Source organism: Macrotis lagotis, chromosome 1, assembly GCF_037893015.1.
Source record: "Macrotis lagotis isolate mMagLag1 chromosome 1, bilby.v1.9.chrom.fasta, whole genome shotgun sequence".
Classification (NCBI taxonomy): domain Eukaryota; kingdom Metazoa; phylum Chordata; class Mammalia; order Peramelemorphia; family Peramelidae; genus Macrotis; species Macrotis lagotis.
This window is the reverse complement of record NC_133658.1, coordinates 694,051,032-694,073,391: the sequence shown is the minus strand read 5'-3', so window position 1 is coordinate 694,073,391 and position 22,360 is coordinate 694,051,032. Positions and strand designations below refer to the sequence as shown.

At 36.4% G+C, this 22,360-nt stretch overlaps 1 protein-coding gene across 4 annotated transcripts in view; it reads left to right on the top strand.

Annotated features, from left to right (window-relative positions):
* PPIG (peptidylprolyl isomerase G) overlaps window positions 1-22,360 on the top strand; it is a 102,227-nt gene that overhangs the window by 21,364 nt on the left and 58,503 nt on the right. Inside the window, exons 1-2 of one of the 4 annotated variants that reach the window (XM_074215761.1) lie at window positions 8,086-8,330; window positions 10,959-11,050. The exons of 2 other annotated variants lie outside the window; for them this stretch is intronic. The gene's annotated coding sequence lies outside the window, so the exon portion shown is untranslated. Of the gene's footprint in view, window positions 1-8,085; window positions 8,331-10,874; window positions 11,051-22,360 lie in introns of those variants that run through there. One more of the 4 variants, XM_074215760.1, reaches the window with a different exon arrangement.

Below are 22,360 nucleotides of genomic sequence, written 5' to 3'. Positions count from 1 at the left end.
TAACAAATGTTACAAAAACTGTAGCAAAGTTCATCATATTGACATTGAAATTCTTAGAAGTGGGGTGGCTAGGTGGCAGTGGATAAAGCACTGGCTCTGGAGTCAGGAGTACCTGGGTTCAAATCTGGTCTCAGACACTTAATAATTAATTACCTAGCCGTATGGCCTTGGGCAAGACACTTTAACCCCATTTGCCTTGGAAAAACCTAAACAGAAAAAAAAAGAAATTCTTAGAAGCTCAGGATCCCTTAATGCCATGATTGATTCATTGTAGAAGAGCTCAGTATTTCAGGACCATATTATAAATGAATGGTCCTTTCAGGTCTCCATCAACAACTATTGAGTTCTTTTTTTTTTCTTTTTTTTTTTATAGATTTTTCAAGGCAATAGGGTTAAGTGGCTTGCCTAAGGCCACACGGCTAGGTAATTATAAACTGGTCTGAGGTCGGATTTGAACCCAGGTACTACTGACTCCAAGACTGGTTCTCTATTCACTGCGCCACCTAGCCACCCCCTAGCCACCCCCGCTATTGAGTTCTTAAAATGAATTGCGAAATCCTGTCATTTCTACCTTCTTAATTTCTCTGATATACCTTTGCCACTCATGATCAGGCCCTTACCAAACCTCACACCTGGATTATTAAAATAGTCCTCTGATTAGTATTCCTGCTTCAAGTTTCCCTCACTCTAGTCAGTCCTCCACTCAGCTATTCTGTTGATTTTCCTAAATCAAAAGTTTTGACCATGACACTTGCCCTACCTATGCCCCCTCCTCTCCCTTTAAATAAATTCCATTGACTTTTCCATTATCTCTAAATTCAAATAATCTCTGGAATTTAAAACTGCATACAACTTGGCTATGACCTACTTTTCCAGCCCCCCCATTACCTGAAAAAAAAATGGTTTTTATAGCATACATTTAAAATTTTTTTTGAGATGCAGATTCTTCCCCCCCACACACCTCTTCATTGAGAAGTCAAGCAGTTTGACATAGATTATACATGTTTGGTGCTACAAAACATTAACATATTATGTTGCAAAAAAGAAACAGATTCCCCTCCCCCGCCAACCCCCCCCCCAGAAATATAAAGTAAAAAAAAACTGGTCTCAATCTATTCCATGAGTTCTTTCTCTGGAGATGGAAAGTATTTTTCATTATAAACCCTTTAAAATTGTATCATTGTATTGCTGAAAATAGCCAAGTTATTCAGAGTTCTTCACTGTATAATATTGCTATTACTGTATACAATGTTCTTCTATTCTACTCACTTTATTTTGTATGTTCAGGTATGTCTTTTCAGGTTTATCTGAAAGCCTCTAGTTCATCATTTCTAACAGAACTATAGTTAGTATTGCACTACAATCATACCACAACTTGTTTAATCATTCCCCAGTCGATGGGCATCCCCTCAATTTCCAATTCTTTGCTACCACAAAAAAAGAGCTGCTATAAATATATTTATATAAATAGGTCCTTTTAAAAAAATTTGTTTGGAATGTCAACCTAGTAATGTTATTGTTGGGTCAAGAAGTATGCTTGGTATTATAGCCTTTTGGGCATAGTTCCAAATTGTTTCCCAAAATAGTTGAGTTGGATCATAACTCCAATTTTCCACATTTCCTCCAACATTTGTCATTATCCCTTTCTGTCATCCCATATTCCCCCCCAAAAAAAATTAAACTTAACCAGAAAATAAGCCTTAGATAGCATGGTTTTTTCAAGATGTCCATAATATAAGAACCCCAAAATAAACCCCAGTTAAAGATCACCAGCCAGATGGACACATTCCATTGCAACATATGATGGAGGTATTGAATTATAAAATATTAACATAATCAAATAATATTATTGACATTTTACTTAAACTAAAAGATAATTAAATATTTGAAAATTCCTAAGCAGACCCCTTTGGATGAAAGATAAATGCCTTATGTAAATAGACGAACTTGAAATTTACTGATGAATGACTCATAGGAGTAAAGATACAGTGCATGAATAATATGCTTACTTGATAATATCTGGATGGAAAGAAGGCCCCCTTCTCTAATCATCACTAAGGGAAAGAAAGATAATATTGAATGTGTTTCCAAAAAAGTCTGGTGCACACAAGCATTTATAAGGAAGTGAGTCAGTTTAATATGGCTCCTTGTTTTGCAAGATGGCCAGAGAGGGTCTGCTAGTCTTAGGTTCCCCCTGCACTCACCACACTAAAGACATGAAGAACTTCTTGCAGAGAAAAGAATAGATCAAATGATGATTCCCACAGGAATCACTGCCTGTCTCCAGACATTCCCTGAAAATAAGCCCTAATATGACTTTTGGAGCACAAATTAATAGAAGACTTGGTCTTATTTTGGGGAAAATACAATATTAGCTAATCTAATAGGTGTGAGGTTTGTACCTCAGAATTGATTTAATTTGAATTTCTCTATAATGAATAGTAATTTAGAGCATGTTACTTTGTTTATATTATTACAATAATTTTTGTGAGAGTAAATATAAACCTCCCTCCCCCCCAAAAAAAGATGAGAAACCTCACAAAGAGTGAGAGAGAGGAAAAAAGTATACTTCAGTCTGTGTTCAGATTCCAATGGCTCTGTCTCTGGGAAGAGTTGCCTTCCAAACATCATAGACACCAGAGAAGTTGCTTCAATATTTTTCCCATAGTTGCTATCACTAGCTCTATTTCCTTCCACTCTATTCCATCTCAGTCTCATTTATTCAATTTTCTCTCTCCTTTTACCCTGTCCCAGCTCAGAAGTGTGTTGTATCTGAGTACCATCTCTGACAATCTTCCCTCTCTTCTATCACCTCCTCCCCCTATTCCCCTTATCCCATCTCTTTCCTTTCATTTCTCTCTAGGGTAAGATAGCTTTCTAGACCCTATTAAGTGTGTATGTTATTTCTTCTCTCAGCCACATGAGAATGAAGGCTCACTCATTCCCCCTTGCTTTCCCTTATTCCACCCCATTGTAAAAGCTTTATCTTCACTCTTGTGAAATATCTTAGCCCCTTCTTCCTCTCTTTTCCCTTCCTCCCAGTACTTTATCACCCATTGACTCCATCTTTTTAATATATTATGCCATCGTATTCAGCTCCTTCCTGTGCCTTGTCTATCTAACTGCTCTTATAAATGAGAAAGTTCATATGAGTTATCAACATCTTCTTACCATGCAGGAATACAAACAGTGCAATATCATTAAGTTCCTCATAATTAGTCCTTCTCGTCTACCCCCTCTATGGTTCCCCTGAGTCCTGTACTTGGAGATCAAACTTTCTGTTCAGCTCTGGCTGTTACCATAGGAAAGTTTGAAAGTTCCGTTTCATTGAAAATCCATATTTTTCCCCCTAAAAGATGACATTCAGTTTTGCTACATAGTTGATTATTGGTTGTAAAACAAGATCTTTTGCCTTCTGGAATATCATCTTCCAAGTCCTATGAGCCCTTAATGTAGATGCTGCCAGATGCTGTGTAATCCTGACCATAGAGCCATGGTTGTTGAATTGCTTGTGTAGTGAATTGCTTGTAATAGTAAAAATTGTAGGTATGGCCAGGTGGCACAGTGGATGGAGCACCAGCCCTGGATCCAGGAGCATCTGGCCCCGTACACCCAACAAGCACCCAGCTGTGTGACATGCAAGCCACCCCAACCCCACTGCCCTGCAAAAACCAAAATGAAAAAAGAAAAAAAAAGACCCAAAATAAAATAATAATAATAGTAGGGGCAGTTGGGTGGCAGACAGAGCACTTGCCCTTGAGCCCAGAGCACCTGGGTCCAAATCTGGTCTCAGGCACCCAATGGTCACCCTGCTATGTAGCCCCAGGCAGGCCACCCAGCCCCACTTGCCCTGCACCCCCCCCCCAAATAATGATAATAAAAAATGTGTTTGAGTCTTTATTCCAACACCAACAACTCTGTCATGGGTGGATCACATTCTTTTTTTTTTTTTTTTTTTTTAGGTTTTTTGCAAGGCAAATTGGGTTAAGTGGCTTGCCCAAGGCCACACAGCTAGGTAATTATTAAGTGTCTGTGACTGGATTTGAACCCAGGTACTCCTGACTCCAGGGCTGGTGCTTTATCTGGATCACATTCTTGATGATAAGTCCATCACAAAAGTTACTTCCATATTTTTCTACCTTTGCCATTGCTGATTTCAACTCCCTTTCGTATTTCTCCACTACCATGTACTATATTTTCTCTCTCCTTTTCACTGTAACTCTGCTGTAGGGTATCTGAGTGGGACAGCAGACAGATACCCGGCTCTGGGGCCAAGAGGCCCCGAGCCCCCCTACCACCCCTTAGGCCCAGAATCCACCTGGCCCTATGGTCCTGGGCAGGCCTTCCAATCCCAGCCCCTTGCAAGAAGTAAAAAAGAAAATGTGTAATATCTGATCACTCTCCTCCCATGGTTCATCCTCTCCTCCTTTATTCACATCCCCACCCCTTCCCCCTGCTCCCCCCTCCTTCTTACTCCAGATGTCTATACCCCATTGAGTATATATGCTGTTTTCTCTCCTAGCTACCTCTGATGAGAGCAAAGATTCCCTCATTCCCCCTTGCCTTTCCCTTTCCATATTATTGCAATAGCTCATTGTAATAAAGAAAAAACTTACTATATGAAATATCTTAACCTATTCCTCCTCTACTTTTTCTTTCTCCCATTACATTTCCTTTTTATCTATTGATTCCATTTTTACACCACAATATATCTTCAAATAAAGTTTTCTCCTGTGCTTCATCTATAAAAGCTCCTTCTACCTGCTCTGTTAATTGAGAAGGTTCATATGAGTATTATCGGTGTCATTTTTCTATGCAGGAATACATGCAGTTCATCATCATTAAGTCCCTCATATTTTCCCCTTCTCCTCCGATCTCTATGCTTCACCTTAGTCCTGTATTTGAAGATCAAACCTTCTGTTCATCTCTGGCCATTCCAACAGGAACATTTGAAATTCCCCTGGTTCCTTGAAAGTCCATCTTTTTCCCTGGAAGAGGACATTCAGTTTTGCTGGGTAGTTGATTCTCGGTTGCATTCTAAGCTCTTTTGCCTTCCAGTATATTATATTCCAAGCCCTATGAACTTCCAATGTAGTTGCTGCTAAGTCCTGTGTGATCCTGATTGCAGCTCCACGATATTTGAATTGTGTCCTTCTGGCTGCTTGTAATGTTTTCTCTTTGACTTGGGAGTTCTGGAACTTGGCTATAATATTCCTGGGGGTTTTATTTTTTGGGGGGATCAGTGGATTCTCTGCATTTCTATTTTGCCCTCTGCTTCTAGGATATCAGGGCAATTTTCCTGTAGTAATTCTTTGAAAATGATGTTAAGGTTCTTTTCCTAATCATGACTTTCAGGTATTCCAATAATTTTTAGATTATCTTTCCTAAATCTGTTTTCCATATCAGTTGTTTTTTCAATGAGATGTTTCATATTTTCTTCTAATTTTTCATTATTTTGGTTTTGAAGTATAGAATCCTGGTTTCTCGTAAATTCATCATTCTCCCTGAGTTCTATTCTTTGTCTGAAAGATTTGTTCTCCTCAGAGAGTTTTCTTATCTTTTTTTTCCATCTGGCCAATTTTGCTTTTTTAAAGCATTCTTCTCAATAACTTTTTGAACTGTTTTATCCATTTGACCTAAGCTGTTTTTTAGCATGCTATTTTCTTCAGCATTTTTTGGGATTTCCTTGACTAAACTGCTGACTTAATTTTCATGTTTTTCCTGCATCTCTCTCATTTCTTTTCCCAGTTTTTCTTCTGTCTCCCTCATTTGATTTTCAAAGTCTTTTTTGAGCTCTATCATAGCCTGAGCCCAATTTCTGTTTTTCTTGGAGTCTTTAGATGCAGGAGCTTGTGCTTCCTCATCTTCAGAATGAGTGTTTTGATCCTTCTTGGGCTCACAGGCAAAATATTTCTCATGGTGTTCCTCTTGTTTCTCTGCTTGCTTATTTTCCCAGCCTGAGCCTGTTTTGGGGTGCTTCCTGAGCTTTTGGGACACTCCCACAAGGATCTCAGTGTATGAAGCTCTGTCCTCCCTCTGCCATGGGCTGAGGTGGGGGGGGGGCTGCTGTTCTAGGCGGGGGGCCTAGACTGTGATCAGGATCTGAATGTGGTCAGAGCCCCAGAGTCCTGTTCCCGGGGCAGAGGACAGAGCTCAGCAGTCTCTTTCTCTTCACTCCCCTCCCTCAGGTCAAAGGGCTCATGCTCTGAGGGCTCCTGCTTACAGGCTCCACCTGCTTCTGTTCCTGGATCAGGGCTGTGGTGGCCAGGCTGCTCTCTGTGTGCCCTGAGGGCTGGGCTTCAGGTGCTCGCTCTGGCAGAGGTCCCCAGCTGTTCCCCCAATTTGTGCCTGGTGCTCCCCGGGGGTATAGCTCAGGAAACTCCCCCGCTGCTGTGAGCCAGGCTCCCAGTGCCCTGGGGCTGCCTCCGGGGGAGGCTGAAGTTCTTTCTCTTTGGTGGGCCACCCCTCCGACCCCGGGGAGCAGAGCATTTCTGCTTTTTTCCAGGTTACCTTGAGTAGGAGAACTGCCTCGCTGTGTCCCTCTGTGGGTTCTGCTCCTCTAAAGTTTGGCTCGTCATCATTTGATGACTTTTAGAATTTTGGGGGAATGAGTTTCAGGGAATTCCTGCCTTCCATCCACCATCTTGGCTCTGTTCATTCATTATCAATTAGGGAATGGCTTGTCTTAGAAATTTGGCTCATTCTCTATATGATTGAGAAATGAGACCTTTATCAAGCTTGCAATAAAAACTTTTTCAGTTACAGTTACTGACAATTAAAATTTTCTTCTATTTTCCCCTTGTTTATCTTTCTCTCCCCTTTTACCCTGTCCCTCCTCAAAAGTGTTTTTACTTCTAGCAACCACTTCCCCCAGTTTGCCCTTTCATCTATCAGTCTCCTCTTTCCTTATCCCCTTCTCCTCCTACTTCCCTGTAGTTTAAGATAGATTTCTTATTCAACTGAATGTGTGTTATTCCCACTTTGAGCCAATTTCAGTGAAAATAAGATTCGCACTTTGTCCACTATCCCCTCCCCCTCTCCTTCTCTACTGTAAAAACTCTTACATAATTCTTCTAGGTATGTTCTACTCCATTCTACCTTTCTCTTCTTCCTTCTCCCAATGGATCCCTCTTTCTTTCTCCTTAACTTTCCTTAGCTACAATCCCATCATGTACAACTCAAACCTGGTCTACCTATATTCCTTCTAGCAGCTCTAAGAATGATAATTCTCCAAAGACCAAAGACTATTGCCTTCAAATTAGAAAAAAAAAAAATTATCTTATTATGTAATTTTGCTATCTCATACTTTATTTTTCTTCCTTAAGGATATGATTACTCTTATCACATTCTACTGAGATCAATGTATACTATGGAAACAATTTAAAGACTAACAGAAGGTGGGGGGGGGGAGGGAAGCAAGAATGGGGGGGATTGTAAAACTCAAAATAAATAATCTTCCTAAAAAAAGAATGATAGTTCTCTTAGGAGTTATAAGTATCACCTCCTCATGTAGAAATATAAACAATTTAGAATGTCTTTCCTGTTTACTTTTTTTATGCTTTTCTTGAATCTTGTATTTGAAAGTCAGATTTTTCCATCAATCTGTACTCTTCATTAGTAATGCTTAAAAGTCCTCTACTATCCATTTTTTCCCATGAAGGACTATATTCAATTTTTGGGTAGGTTATTCTTGGTTGCCCTCCAGAATGTCATATTCCAAGGTCTCTGATCGTTTTAAGTAGAAACTGCCAACTTATCCTGATTATGGTTATCATAAAAATTATATTTAAATTGTTTTTTTTCTTTGACCTAGTAACTCTGGAGTTTGGCTATATTTCTGAGAGTTTTCATTCAGTGGATTCTTTCTGATTTCTATTTTACCCTCTGGTTCTAAGATATCAAGGTAGTTTTCATTGATAATTTCTTGAAATATGATATCTAGGTTTTTTTCCCCTTGATTGTGGCTTTCAGGTACTTCAATAATCTTAAATTATTTTTTTCAGTGTATTTTCCAGGTAAGTTATTTTTCCAGTGAGATTTCACATTTTCTATTTTTTTCCCATTCTTTTGATTTTGTTTTATTGTTTCTTGATGTTTTTGTAGAGTCATTAACTTCCACTTGCTTAATTCTGATTTTTTTTTTAAGATTTTATTTACTTTGAGTTTTACAATTTTCCCCTTAATCTTACTCCCCCCCCCCCAGAAGGCAATTTGCCAGTCTTTACATTGTTTCCGTGGTATACATTGATCCAAATTGAATGTGATGAGAGAGAAATCATATCCTTAAGGAAGAAAAAATATTGTGCCTGATTGTTGCACTAATGGAATCAGTAAGTCCATCAAGGTTGGTCATCACCCCCATGTTGTTGCTAGGGTGCACAATGTTCCCATTTCTTTTCCTAATTTTTTCTTCTGTCTCTCTTATCTGATTTTTGAAATCCTTTTTGTGGTCTTCTGGCAATTCTTTGTGGGCCTGAGACCAGTTCACATTTTTCTTTACAGTGCTTTGATATTGTTATCTTCTCCTGAGTTTGTGTTTCCCCTGTCACTATAGGAACTTACTATGTTCAAGTTTTTTCTTTTACTATTTTTACTCATTTTCCTAGTCTATTTCTTGACTTTTAATTTATGTTAAAATAGCAATTTCTGCCCCAAGCTTTGGGGGGTTTTTTCCCATGCTTTTTTTCAGAGCTAGTTCTGGACATCTGTAAGTTTTCAATTCTTTCAAAGTAATATGATCTAGCAAGAGTGGTCATTGCTCTTCTAGTCTGTGCTCTAGTCCAAGTGCAACCATAAACCTCCAGTTCAAGAACTGTTACCAGCCTATACTCCTTCAGCTGCACACTCTAGTGTGCTACCACTCCTTTTCCTTATGCTGGTACTGATACCCAGAACCATGTGGGTCATGCAATGGTATCCTGTACCTAGGACCAGTCTAGGGTCCCATCTGATTCCTTCTGCCCTGTGAGAGCTCTGGAAGCAATTGACTGATTCATCTGCTTCCGAGGTCTGCTGCTGGAGTGTGCTTCATTCTCTGTCACCCAGTGAGACAGACTATTCCTATAGCCCTCTAAGTTGTCTTGAGCTAGAAAATTGTTTCACCCCATCTTTTTGTGGGTCCTGAGACTTCAGACTTTGTTTGGAGGTATACTTTTTAAATGTTTGTAAAGGAATTTTGGAGGACTCTGGCCATCTTTACTTTTCCATCTTCGCTTTGCACCCTCCTTTCCAGTCTTGTTACATGATAATTTCCTACATGCATTCTATGCTCCATTCACACTGGCCTACTTGCTGTCCTCATAATTATTACTCCATGTCCCATATCTCTTTGCCTTTGATCTAATATCTGGAATGTCTGGAATTTGCCCCCCTTCATTTTTTTTTTTTTTTTTTTTTTTTAGGTTTTTGCAAGGCAAATGGGGTTAAGTGGCTTGCCCAAGGCCACACAGCTAGGTAATTATTAAGTGTCTGAGACCAGATTTGAACCCAGGTACTCCTGACTCCAAGGCCAGTGCTTTATCCACTATGCCACCTAGCCACCGCCCCCCCCTTCATTTTTGCTTTTAGAATCTCAAGTTTTCATTAAGACCCAATTTAAAGGCTCAGTTTCATATGAAACCTTTCCACATTTCCCTCATCTCCTACAGCTTCCCCCTCAAAATTACTCTTTTTTTTTAGATATGTCTTAATGTTATTTTTGACTCTGATACAGGTCTGTAACTGATTTGCAATGGTAGAGCAAATTTTTCATTTGTCATTACACAAAGAAATCACAGTTCCAGAGTCTATGCCCTCCCGATTTTTAAAAATGTGTTTTAAATGTTGCTTAAATGCATGTTGTTTGACTGAAATCATAGGTAATAGTAAATGGCTAAAAAATTGGGAGATCTTTATAAATGTTTGATTATTTTAAGTATTTTTTAAGAGGCAGTGAGGCAAAGTAGATAGGAGTCTGATCTTGAAGTCAAGAAAACCTATGTTCACAGTGTAACTGTGTCACCGTGGGCAAGTCACTTAATGTCTTAATATTAACTCTGAGATTATATTACAGATCTTTATTGATTTGCAATGGTAGAGGGAATTTTCTGCACTGGAAAATTCAGTAATAAAATCACAGTTCCAGAACATCCATTCTTCTCCCCTTCAATTTTTTTTATGTACTTTACATTTGGTTTTTATCTTTAGTTATAGAGAAATGAACTAGGTAGCTTTTGAAAGGTTTTCTTTGTCAACATAGGATTCTACATATTTGTTAAACTAAATAAATAACGTCAGCCTTAGCTACTGCTTCAGCTTAGATAGTTTTGCAATACGCAGTCCAATTCATGAAATTCTGATTAGAATTTGTAGTCTCTAAAATCAGAATTTTGAATTTTTAATGGATTTTTATTGATATATTTTTATATCACCTAGGTTTCTTCTCACTCCTTCCCAATGAATCATCTCTCATTACAACACAAGGATTTAAAAAAGAAAAGAAAAGAAAAAAGAGGGCACCTAGGTAGAACAGTGGGTAGAGTGCTGGCTCTGGAGTCAGGAGGACCAGAGTTCAAATGCAGTCTCAGACACTTGAGAAATTACCTAGCTGTGTGATCCTGAGCTGGTCACTTAACCCCATTGCCTTGCAAACCCCGCCCCACCAAAAAAAAGAATAGTAAAACAAATCAGTGTCAAAAAAAGTCTGTTATACTTAATTTCACATCTTCTGCTTCCCTTCCCTTTCCTGTCTCCGCAAGGAACAAGAATAATTCTTTATAAATGTGTGTATGTATGTATTCACATAAATATGTATATATGTGTATATAAACATATAAATCTTTATAATTTCACCATTTTCATTTTTGATTAATGCTAGTAGTTCTTAACATTTAAATTTACATAGTCGGATATGTGTTATTTTCCTAACTGTGCTTTTTTCACTGTATATTAGTTCATGTGTTTCCATGTTTTTTCTATAGTCATCATCTGCAGAAATACTTTGTTATATTCTATGCCAGAAGTTTTAAAAATTCCGCAATTATTCAGCATTGAATTGGTTTCCTAGTTCTTTGTAAGTATTTAAAAAGTGCTGCCTTATGTATTTTATGTTTGTCATTAAATTCCTAGGAATATGTGCCAAGCAGTAGTATTTCTAGGCAAGTTGCATCAAAATTTTTAACACTTTGTTTGCGTAATACCAAATTGCTTTCCAAAAAGAATGTATTAATTCACAACTTCACCAAGAATGCTAAATTGCTTACTATTTGGGGAAGAGGGAGAAAATTTGAAATTCACAATTTTTAAAAATATATGTTAAACAATTTACATGCAGATGGGGAAAAAATAATAATATTCAAAGTCAAAAAATTAAGTGGAAGGAGAGGTTAGAGGGAGAGAGAATTTTGAAGTATATGCATAAAATAAAGCAACTTATAAGGTACCACTTCACACTTTTCTAATGAAAAATTTTTGAATGAATGTAAAAAACTTGCCTTTAATGTAATTTATTTTTTATTAAAGTTTTTATTTGAGTTTTACAATTTCCCCATCTTACTTCCCTCCCCCCACCCCCACAGAAAGCAATCTATCAGTTTTTACTTTGTTTCCATGTTGTACATTGATCCAAATTGAGTGTGATGAGAGAGAAATCATTTTATATGTAATTTAAAAAATAAAATACTTTTAAAAGATACATACTTGCTTGATAAACATGGTATGTACATATCTATGTGTGTGTTTATATTTTCTACTTCACAAAGATACTTTAGGTCATGTTATCTACATTTTAAAACTAAAATCTATTTTTATAATTATGTTAGGAACTTGGAAATAATTATAATTGTAAAATAAATGACATGAACATGAATTCATTTAACATGTCAAAATGATTATTGTTTTGATGGCAGTAAGTTTGCATCCTAGGCTAATTTTAATTAATTGTTTTAAGCATTTAAAAAAATTAATCTGTCCATTCCACTCCTTTCTCTCATGGTAAGTTAAAGAAACAATAAGAAATCCTTTAGTATTTATTGATATCATCTGGTAAAGCATACTTCCACATTAGTTAGCCATGTCCATAAATGTATGTCTCCTGCTGTTAATTTTACCACTTCTCTGTCTGGAGTTGGATCACATTTCATTTTCATCTTTTTGGGGCCATTGGACTGATCAGAGTTCTTTTTTTTTCTTTTTTCTTTTTTTTTGGCAAGGCAAATGGGGTTAAGTGGCTCGCCCAAGGCCACACAACTAGGTAATTATTAAGTGTCTGAGACTGGATTTGAACCTAGGTACTCCTGACTCCAAGGCAGGTGCTTTATCCACTACGCCACCTAGCCGCCCCCTGATCAGAGTTCTAATGACTTTTCAAAGTTGTTTTTCTTTGGAATGGTATATTATCTCTGGATATGTTTTTTACTGAGTACTAATCACTTCACTCTGGATCAGTTCATAAGGTCTTTGTAATTTCCTTGGAAATTTTCCATTTCTTATGGTATTGTATATGTGTGTAACTATATATAGTATATGAATGTAACAATATTATTGTTGCATTCATATGCTACAATTGATTTAGTTATTCTGCCCTGGGAGGACACCCTCTTATTTTCCAGTTTTCCAATTTTTGTCAACTACAATAAGATAAAAATAAATAATTTTGTATATAGAGATCCTTCTCCTCTTAGGTTGTTTTTGAGGTTAAAGTTGGGTCAAAGGGTATGCATATTTTGGTAACTGAGTTCCAAATTCCTTTTCAGATTGACTACTCATTGGGTGGCTTAGGTGGTGCAGTGTATAGAGCACCAGCCCTGGAGTCGGGAGTACCCGAGTTCAGTTCAAATACGGCCTCAGACACTTAATAATTACCTAGCTATGTGGCCTTGGGCAAGCCACTTAACCCCACTGCCTTGCAAAAAACCTACAAAAACAAGGAAACAAACAGATTGACTACTCATTTTACAACTCTGTTAATTTGTTTTTTGACAGTCATGTCAGCATTTGTAATTTTCTTCTTTTCTCATCTTTGTCAATCTTAAACCAGAGCATTTTTTTCATATGATTATTGATAACTTAGATTTATTTCTTTAAAATATTTCTTTAAAAAGTTGTCTGTTGATTTAGGAAGAGTTCTTGATCTTATAAATTTGAATTAATTCCTTGTATGTTTGAGAACTGAAACCTTGATTAGAGACACTAGTAAAGATTTTTTCCCAGTAAGCTTTTAATTTGAACTGAACAAGATTGTGTTTTTGACTTACATGATCCTCTGTCACTTATTTGTCATGAATTCTTCCCCTAGTCATAGATCTAATGGTAATTTCTTCCTTATGCCTCTAATTTATTCATATGACATTTTTATATCATTTGGAGTTTATCTAAGTATGTGATATGCAGTATTGGCCTAGTTGGTAACTACTGGTGCAGAGGATAGAATACTGGGCCTCTTACAAATGCAACTTCAAACCCTTCCTGCATGTCATTTGGGGAAAATCTTTTAAAATCTACGTCTTGTCTACAACTAGCCCTTTGACTCTCAGGGTTGTGAGGATCAAATAAGATAATAAAAAGTGCTTAGTACAGTGCCTGGCACATAGTTGATACTATAGAAATGCTTATTCAACATCTTTCCTCTCCTTTAGGCTTCCACTTAGTCTAAAATTATTACATGACTGTACATGTATAATCTATATCAAATTGCTTGCCTTCTCCTTGTAAAGAATTTGGAACTCCAAAAAATTTATTAAAAACGAAGGCTAATGGCAGCTAGATGGTGCAATGAATAGAGCACTGGCCCTGGAGTGAGGAAGACCTGAGTTCAAATCCAGCCTCAGACACTTAATAATTACCTAGCTGTGTGGCCTTGGACAAGCCACTTAACCCCATGGCCTTGCAAAAAAACTTTTAAAAAATGCTAAAAATTGTTATAGTTAGCATTTCTAAAACTGTGTTAAATGGTAGTGATAATTACAGATATCCTTGCTGTAGCCTTGGGAAAGTCTTTAACTTTTCTACATTTTATGTATTATTTGTTCTTAGATTTAGATGTCATTTTCTATATTTAAAAACCATTTATAATATGATTTCTAGAGTTTAGATAGAAATGTATATTTAAAAAATCTTTAATCAATTGATAAAATTTTTCTTATTTATATTATTAACATCGTTTACTACATTTATAGTCTTACATTAAACTACAACTGTATTACTGACATAACACAACCTATTCGCATTGTCATTTGTTATTTTACTCTACTTGTTAATATTTTATTTAATTTATTTGCACCTTTGTTAAAGTCTGTTTTTCTATCATAGACAGAGTTTGGAAAGTATCTTCTTTTCCTGTTAATTACAAGCAGTTTATGTAAATAGTATTATCAAGATTAATAAATCTTCAAATGCTTGAGAGAATTCATTTGTAAATTATCTGGTCCTAGAGGTTGTTTCCTTAGGAGTTAATTTCTGACTTATTAAATTTCTTTTTGTGATATTGATTATTTGGATAGAATTTCTTTTAATTTGGGTATTTTCTATTTTTATGTTTTTTATTTCTCTTGCTATGTTATTTGGATATAATTGGGCAAAATAGTCTCTTGTAATTTACTTTTTTTCCTTCAGTTTTTAATACTTTTTTTTTTCACTTTTTATTTCTGTTTTTTGCCAGGCAATAGTTAATCCTTGCCCAAGGTCACACAGCTTGGTAATTATTAAGTGACTGAGGCTTGATTTGAACTCAGGTCCTCCTGACTCCAGGGCCAGTGTTATATCTACTGCTCCACCTAGCTGTCCCTACTCTTCCTTTTTGATTATTTTATTTTATTTTAATAGGTTTGCTCCCCAAAAAATTCAGTATTACTTTTTATTTATCAATTTATTGTCATTTTTGCTTTTGGTTTTATTTATCTCTACTGTAATTTTCATGATGTAGTTAAGGATTTTTATTTGTTCTGTTTTTTTTAATTGCATGCCCACTTCATTGATTGCTTCTGTTCAGTTTCTTAAGTGTCTAAATATCCAAATTTTCCTTTCACAACTGCTTTTAGCTCCTTCGTATAAGGGGTTTTTTTTATTTTTTTTTCAAGGCAAATGGGGTTAAGTGGTTTACCCAAGGCCACACAACACAGCTAGGTAATTATTAAGTGTTGGAGGCAGAATTTGAACTCAGGTACTCCTGACTCCAGTGCAGGTGCTTTATCCATGCACTACCTAGTCACCCCATTCTTGCAAGTTTTAATAGATTGTCTCATTGTGGATATTTTCTGATAATTTTTTTTTCTTTTAACTTGGTACAAATATGTCTAATTAAAGAACACAAAATTCCACATTGACTATGAAAAAAATAAGCCTCACCTGTATTCTTGAGTCTGGTACCTCTATCTGGAAGTGACTAGCATGTTTTATTATGAGTCTTCTGGAATTGTAGTTGGTTCTTAATGCTGATCAGAATTCTTAAGCCTTTCAAAGGTGTTTGTCTTTACAATAGTGTTGTTTTTGTTTTCCTAGTTTTAACCATTCCACATTTTATGAGCACCTTGTCATTTTCTAGTTCTTGGCCACTACAAAAAGAGCTGCTATAAATATTTTTGGATCTATATCTTTTCTTTTAATTTTGTCAGGTATAGACCTTGTAGTGATATCATCACTAGGGCAAAAGGTATGTAGTTTAATATCTTTTTCTGCATAGTTTCAAATTATTTTCCACAATAGTTAGAGCAGTTCACTGGTCAACCAATAGTTCATTAATGTACTATTTTCCCCTCAACCCCTCCATCAGATATTAACTTTGTTGTACCTTAGAGTTGTTTTAATTTGCAACTCTCTGGCCATCAGTTATTGAAACCATCATTTCTCCGAACTTTAGTAATTTCAAACATTTTTTTCATATGACTATTGATAGCCTGAATTTTTTCATTATAGAAACTACTCGTTAATTAACCTTTGATCATATGTCAATTAAGGAATGACTTTTATTCTTATATATTTTCATCAGTTCCCTATATATCCTATTATTTTTTTTAGGGGTTTTTTTTTTTCAAGACAATGGGGTTAAGTGGCTTGCCCAAGGCCACACAGCTAGTTAATTATTAAGTGTCTGAGGCTGGATTTGAACTCAGCTACTCCTGAGTCCAGGGCCAGTACTCTATCCACTGCGCAACCTAGCCGCCCCTCTTATATCTTATTTAAGGAGACCTTTATCAGAGAAACTTGATACGAAGATTTTTCTTTCCCCTCTATTTCCTGCTTCTCTTCTAATTTTAGCTGAATTGTTTTAGCTTTTGGACAATTTTCCTATAGTATTTGTTGAAGAGTTCTTCCCCTTAAAGCTGGGATCTTTGGATTTATCAAACGCTGGCTTCTGTGCTCCTTTGCTTCTCTATATTTTATCTCTCCTCTGTTCCACTGAAGAGCTTCTATTTCTTACCTAGTACCAGATTGTTTCGGGGATTGGTTTTGTAAGGTACTTTGAGATCTGTCAACTACCAAACCCCTTTACTTTCTAGTTTTTTTTTTAACATTAATTCCTCTGATTTTTTTTTTAATTTTTTTCATTATATGTATATTTTTACTGGATATTTAAAGTAATCCTTTGATATTTTAATGACACTATAAGAAAATTAATTTAGGTAGTATTGTTATTTTGTTAAATCTCTATTTGTATAAAAAGCATTTTATAATTGTGTATCAATAGTACCTGTGTGTCATCATGGTAGACTACTAAATATTTTATATTCTCTGAAGTTATTTTAAATGTAATTTCTCTTTTTCATTTCTAATAGTGATAACTTGGTTTTTTTTTCTTCTTTATGATCAAGCTAGACAGTGGTTTATCTATTTAATTCTCTTCCCCTCCTAAAAGGCTCCTAGGTTTATTGAAAATTTTTAGTACAATTTTATTAATCCCTCATTTGAGTTTTCAGTATTTTCATTTTGATAATTAATTGGGGGTGGTTAATTTGTTCATTTTTCTAGAATTTTAGTTGCATGCCAACATATTGATCTCTTCTCTTTGATGAAAGTGTTAAGAAACATAAATTTTTTCCTCACTGTTCTGCATCTTAAAAATTATAAATCTACTGTTTTATTGTTGTCATCCTTAACTAAATTGTCAAATATTTCTATAATTTATTCTTTGATTCATTAGTTTCTGATTAAATTTTAATCTTTGCTCAAATGCCTTTTTATTGAATATAATTTTTATTTCATTATGGTCTATAGAAGATGCATTTGAGAATTCTGCTTTTATGCATTTGTTAAGTTTTTGTGTCTAATATGTGTTCAGTTTCTGTGAAAGTAACCTTCCTTTTTTTATTCTTATTATTCTCCAGAGGCCTGGAGACTTCTAATTATTCTAAAATTCTCTTCACTTTCTTTATTTTGTTATTGTTTAGATATATCTTGGTCTGAGAGGGATAAATTGAAATCTTTTTTTTATTTTAGTTTTACTATTTCATGTTGTAACTTGTTTAATTTTTTTGAGAATTCAAATGATAGCAGTTTTTTATGATGTTATTTCTTCAGTATTTTTTTGTATCTCCTTCACCAAGCTGTTGACTTGGTGGTTTTCATTGATTTTCCATCCCCCCCCCCCCCCACTTTCTATTCCAAGTTTTTCCTCAACCTCCCTTACTTGATTTTCAAAATCCTTTTTGACTCTTTCATGGCCTGAGCTCAATTTATGTTTTTCTTGGAGGTTTTGGATGTAGAAGTTTTGACTTTATCTTTCACATCTATTGCAGTAACTGTCTATAGTTGGACTTTTTTCTCATTGCTGGCTTCTTTCCCCAGCCTATGCCTTGATTTTAACTCTTTGTTAAGGTGAGACTCTGCATGCTTTTGAGGGTTTTTGCAGCTGTTTTCAAGGAATACTGCCAGGGACCTGCAAGTTCTCAATTTTTCTAAATCTTATGAGAGGTCATGACTACTGCTCTGACCTGTGCTCTGGTCTGTGAGTGATGACAAGCACTCCTGTGAGATAGGAGGAACTATGAGGACAATCCCTGCTGCAGGCAGTGACCTCTGCTGTACTTCTGCTCCTCATCCTGGGACTGGGACTCCGACTAGGACACATCTGAGTTCAGGCAGAATCCTACCTCAATGATAGCAAAGAGAGCTTTGTAATCTTCTTCCAAACCCCCTTACCTTCTGTGGGCTGAGAGCTCCAGAAACTGCTGCCATTGCTGATTCAGTGGCTCCTGAGGCCTACTTCTGGTCTACGCTGGACTGTGCTCCAGTCTCTCTCTGGTGCATCAGAGTTTTCCTGTTGACCTTCGAAGTTATTTTTGGCAGTCCCTGGGCTGAGAATTCTGGGAACCTACACCACTGCTACTGACCCAGTTGCCCAGCTTCCTGCTCCTGGATGGCTGGTAGGGGTTGTGCCTGCTCTGTACTCCTCCCTAACACTGGGCAGCAGACCCTTCCCCCATCTTCCACTCTGCCTTGGACTGGAAAATTCTTTCACTCGGCCTTTTTGTGGGTTCTGCTACCCTAGAATTTGTTAAAGTCATTATTTAACAGTATTTGGAGTGGTTGGAGGAAAACTCAGGCAAGTCTCCCTGCCTTTACTCTATCTTGGCTTTCCCAGTGATTTCCCATTTGATACATATATTTAATATTTTCATCAAGTCATTGTATGCAATATCTTTCAGCAAAATGTAACTTCCCTATTTATTTATTTTAATGAGATCTACTTTGATATAGCTTTGTCTAGAGAGCATGACTGTTACTCCTTTTTTTTTACTCATGTTAAAACATAATTGATTTTGCTCTCTCTTATTTAAACTCTATGGACATCTTTCTGTTTCAAGTTTGTTTCTTGTAAGCATATTGAATTCTAGTTTCTAATCCATTCTGCTAGCCTCTTCTATAAAGTAAATTAATCCCATTCATAGTTATGTTTAGTATTTGCCTGTAGACAGTGAATTAATGCCAACTCTTAAACACATGCACTAACATAGTATTGAGATCTCTATTCTCTCTATCCCTCAGTACTTTCTCAGGGCATTTTACCCATGTTCTTATTACTTTCTAACTTTAGCTCCCAAAAGATAGCCATTTCAGCTCACGCTATTGTTCTTTTCTCTTGAATCTCTTGCCAAAAATTAGCCCTGCATTATTTCTACCATCTGCCTTCTCTACTCCCACTTACAAACCACCAAACAATACACCTCCAACTTAGAAATAAATATAGCCCTCCATGAAACATAAATGTCTTTTTATGAAAACTTTAAAGGAAATACATTGTGGAAAACTATATTTATTATATTACCAAATCTTTTTCTGAACATAATCAATTCTAGCCTATTTATTTCACCAAAAGCTGAAAATCATCCATCATGGAGGATGTAAGTGCCCTGGAAGTTGGCTATACTTGATCCCTTGAAATTTTCATTTTGGGATTTCCTTCAGATGATTTTTATGACTTTTTCCATATTAACTTTGCCCACTATTTCTGTGTGTAATTTAGAGTTTTCTATTAAGATTTCCTTGAAAAAGAATGTCGAGGTCTTTTTTTTTTAGGTTTTTGCAAGGCAAATGGGGTTAAGTGGCTTGCCCAAGGCCACACAGCTAGGTAATTATTAAGTGTCTGAGACTGGATTTGAACCCAGGTACTCCTGACTCCAGGGCGGGTACTTTATCCACTACACCACCTAGCCACCCCCAGTCTTTTTTCTTTTTCTTTCTTTTTTTGGGGGGGGGTGTTCAGGAAATCCAATGATCATTATTTTTTTCTTCCATGATCTGTCACATTTCTTAAGGTACCTTTTTTTTCAATCTTTTGACTTTTATATTCCTTGTGTCTTTGAATCATTGGCTTATTTTTGTGTCTTTGAATCATTGGCTTATTTTTGATCCTTTCTAATTTTCAGGGAGTTTGATGCTTGAGCAAGATTTTTGTACCAAGCTATTAATTCTCTTTCTTGTTCTTTCTTCATTAGCTCTTATTTCTTTTCCAGTTGTTTCCTCTATAACACTCACTTATAAAAAAAAAACTTAGAGACTATTTTAAAATTCTTGCTTGGTTTTTCCCCAGGAATTCTAGTTTAATTTGTGTTCCTCGGTATGTTTTCCTTTCAGATTTTTGTTTATTCTTTTAGCTTATTGTTTTTTGACTTTGGTTTTGATTTTATGACCATCTGTCATGAACTTCTGGAGGGAAAGACCTTGGTCATTCTGATATTGGGTGCTAAGGATTGTTTATATTTCAGGATCAGTGCAGTTTGAGAATCTGCAGCTTCTAAATGATCTGATCATTACCCTATGGGCTAAGCTCTGCAAGTTTCTTACCTGGGTTTGGGTCTGAGCTGCTCGACACTGTCAGACAACTGCAAAGTTCAAACTGGCAGAACTACATGTTTTCCTATAATCTGGAATTCCTGCTCTTGTTATATTTCTATAGACTTTAGATACTTTTTAAAAAAAAATTATTTAAGGCAATGGGGTTAAGTGACTTGCCCATGGTCACACAGCTAGGTAATTATTAAGTGTCTAAGGCTGGATTTGTACTCAGGTACTCCTGACTCCAGGGCTGATGCTCTAGCCACTGCGCCACCTAGCAGCCCCTGGTGACCCATTCCAACAGAGCCAGTGCAAATGCTAGGATCTGGAATGGAATGTCTTAATCAAGAAAAGTGTCATTGAATTGCAGAATATGGAATAGGGATGTAAGGTTTAAGACTAGAAGGTTGGGGTGGGGAGTAGTTAATTATAAAGGATTTTGAATACCAAACAGGATTTTATAATTAATCTTGAAGATGAAATGATGCCACCCGAGTTTATTGAGTAGGAGTGTGAGATGGTAAAATCTGCTATAGGAAGATCACTTTGACAGTTGAGTTGGAGGGTAGACTGAAGTAGGGAAAGACTTGTGTTAGGCAGCTCAACCAGCAGCTGTTGCAGTAGTCTAGTCATGAGGAGATGTGGATTTGTATCAGGCAATAATCAGAGGAAAGAAAGGGATATGTGTGAGAAAAATTTTGAAGGTAAAATCAATAGGCTTTGACTATGGATTTGATTGGGGAGGAGGTTAAGAGAGAGACTAGATATAGGTTGAGAGCCTGAGTGACAAGAATGACTGATAACCTCAACAGTAATAAGGAAGTTTACAAGAATCTGGAGGGGAAAATAGTGTATAGTGTTTCAAATAGTGTTTCAAATGTATTAAGTTTAAAATGTCTACAAGGTATTCAGATGCCCACTTTGCTGTTGGAGATGTGAGACTGGAGATTAGCAGAAGAGGGGGGTGGAGGGAGAGAAGTAGATTTAAGAATCATCAGCATAGATGATAGTTAAATCCATGGGAGCTGATGAAGTGAAATATAGAGAGAGATCACAGAAAGTGAATGGTGGGAATAATCTTGAGTTAGGATTTGGTAAGGTGTTATCAGTGATAGAAGACAGCAATTCAAGTTTTGAAAGTAGAGAATAATGTAGAGTTCATCAAGGAAATAAAATGAGGAAAGTGAGGGATAAGAAAGGTGGGAAAAAACAGGGTTGATGTCTGGATTTCTGGCTGAAAGGGGTTCGAGGGGAGAGTGCATTTGAAGAATGGATTTAGTAAATGAAACGGAAAGATGGAAGGTTAGGTGATTGTGATTGAATAAAAGTTATTTCATAATGCTTGATTATTAAAGTTGAACATTTTTGCGATTAGTGAGAATTATTTCTGTGTATGACTGAGGTGTGAAGTAAAGGAATAGGTCATGGGAATTTTGTAGGTTGATGAATTATAAGGTTAACATATTTGAGAACAGTCATCAAAATGTTGACTGAAAGGCACAGAAGATAGGACAGTTCAACATCTTGTTTATGAACTAAAAGAAAAACTATTTGATTCTATAAAAAGAAAATGCTCCCAAAGGCTCTTCAAAAAGGTGACTACTCTGCTTATATCATAATCATCCATTATTCCTTGAAATAAGTATTTATTTAACACTGCCAACTCTTCAACTTATTACTCTAGACTCTCTAGCCTTGTCCTATATTTCTTTGTCAAGACTGCTTGAGGGGCGGCTGGGTGGTGCAGTGGATAGAGCACAGGCCCTGGAGTCAGGAGTACCTGAGTTCAAATATGGCCTCAGACAGTTAATAATTACCTAGCTGTGTGGCCTTGGGCAAGTCACTTAACCCCATTGTTTTGAAAAATCTAAAAAAAAATGCTTGAAAAGACTATTCAAGGTACTTCACTCCTTTCCTCTCATCAACCATATGCAGCCTGACTTATGACTTCATCACTCAACTGAAATTACTTCTTCCAAAGTTTTACTTTCCAAGTCTATCTTTACTCAGTTTATTCTTCTTAACCTTTCTGTTGGGTTCAAGCTTGTTGACATCCTCTTCTTCTAAATTCTTTACTTGCTAGGTTTTCATGACACTACTTCCTCCAATTCTC